Below are 1,899 nucleotides of genomic sequence, written 5' to 3'. Positions count from 1 at the left end.
ACCGCAGGCTGTCAGTAAGCCTTCTCCAATCGATGCTGTGTTCTTCTCTGGTGTCTCAGATGCTTTCCTCAGCTTACAGAATGAATTAAGCATGGCGAGAGGATGAAACCCTGACACACACATTTCCTGATTTTAGTTGTATTTATTTTTTTGTCGCTTTCAGAGTTCCCATATCTTTATGTCTACAGAGTTCCCAATGATGTCTTTAATCACATTGCATACTTCTGAGTCCATTCCCAAGCTATTCTGTTGTACTTTTCTCTGTCACTTTCATAGATCTTAGCAGTCTCGGGCACACGCAGATCAGCTGAATTGGAATCACACAACAGAGATCAGATGGACAGAATCACCTTGGAGTCAATGGTGCCAGAGACCACTGGGACAGCCGAATATCAGGATAAATGTTGCCACTATTGTTAAGTTTTGGATGGTATAATTTTGAAGCAAATGCAACCATAGGTGGTTGGAAGGGGTAAACTGTCTGGAAATGAATTGTCAAGAAAAATCCTCCACTCTGGTAGGCACTGTCATTTGACACCATTATGGTAACTTGCTCATGGAACACATCATTTCAAAAAGAACCCACTGAACACAGCTGGGTGGTCCCGTCCCAGGACGTTCACTTACTTGTGGATTCTCTTCATAGTCATTGGGGGAGGCGGTTTGCAGGCTCCTCCTGGGGTGGGGATGGGGTGAGGAAAGGTACAAAGGGATGCAAAGCTCATGATATGGGGGCTCCAGAACCTGGGCTGGGGCCCACTGAAACAGAGGCATACCCAACTCCTGACCTGATGCATCCGTCATCTACTCACTCCATGGCTGCCCCTTTCTACACCTTTCCTGGGTGTAAGCCATGCAGTAACCCTTTGTTCTGTAACAATCACTGCATATTGCTCTCTGTACAAGCCCCACCTGAGTACGCTTAAGGGCTCGGGACTCCCATTTTTGACAATACTAACCATAGTTTGTTAAGACCAATACAATCAAATGCCTCTGCTTTGTCAATAAAACACATGTAAATATCTTTCTTAAATTATCTGCTGCTAGCCAAGATCCTGCTGATATCCCTTGTACCATGTCCTTTTTTTAATCCAACTTGATTCTGGCAGCTCCCGGTCAGTATTGCTGAAATCGTTTTAGAATTATTTTCAGTAAAATTGTATTTGGATGTGATACTAATAATAACTCATGACATCACTACCCTGAACACACCCAGTCTTGTTTGATATTAGTGATATTGTCTAATAATTTCTGCATTCTGTCAGGGGACCTCTCTTTGGAATGGACACAAGTATGTCTCTTCCAGTTAGTTGGCCAGGCCCCTGTTTTCCAAATTTCTAGGCATAGACTAGTGAGTTCTTCTAGTTCTGCATCATATATTTTCTTTTTTTATTAGTCATTTTATTGTGAGATCTTGCAGATATTATAACAATCCATAATTCAATTAGATCAAGCATAACTATAGAATTGCTACCAGTTTCCAAACATTTTCTTTCCTTTTGAACTTTCCTGTCAGTTCCCCTTTATCCTTCCCTCCTTCCCCTCCCCCAAGGAGCTTATTATATTATAAGAACTTATTATTCTTCTTATATATCTTTATTCTTCTTATTATTTTTTTCCTTATCTTACTCTATCTAATATAGCCATTCACCTACAATTCTGTTATTTGCTCCCCTTGAGTGGGGCTATACAGCCATCCTTGCTAGCAGCTCCCACTTGTCCCCCCTACTCCCACCCCCATAGTCCCATAATCTCAGGAAATCATTACTCCTGTTACTATTTCTGAAGGGTTATCTATCTTGGTATTCATGTATCAAAAAATCTTCGTTATATAAATTAATCCATGCAGGTCAAACAAGACTAATGATGTAAAACAAAGGCCATAATAGAAGGGGAGGA

At 41.1% G+C, this 1,899-nt stretch overlaps 1 pseudogene; it reads right to left on the bottom strand.

Annotated features, from left to right (window-relative positions):
* Positions 1-209: 209 nt before the first annotated feature.
* On the bottom strand, positions 210-650 carry LOC142429676 (ubiquitin-conjugating enzyme E2 D2 pseudogene; annotated as a pseudogene).
* Positions 651-1,899: the final 1,249 nt, after the last annotated feature.

The sequence above is a fragment of the Tenrec ecaudatus genome, chromosome 16 (assembly GCF_050624435.1).
Source record: "Tenrec ecaudatus isolate mTenEca1 chromosome 16, mTenEca1.hap1, whole genome shotgun sequence".
Lineage (NCBI taxonomy): Eukaryota > Metazoa > Chordata > Mammalia > Afrosoricida > Tenrecidae > Tenrec > Tenrec ecaudatus.
This window is presented reverse-complemented; position numbering and strand designations above follow the sequence as displayed.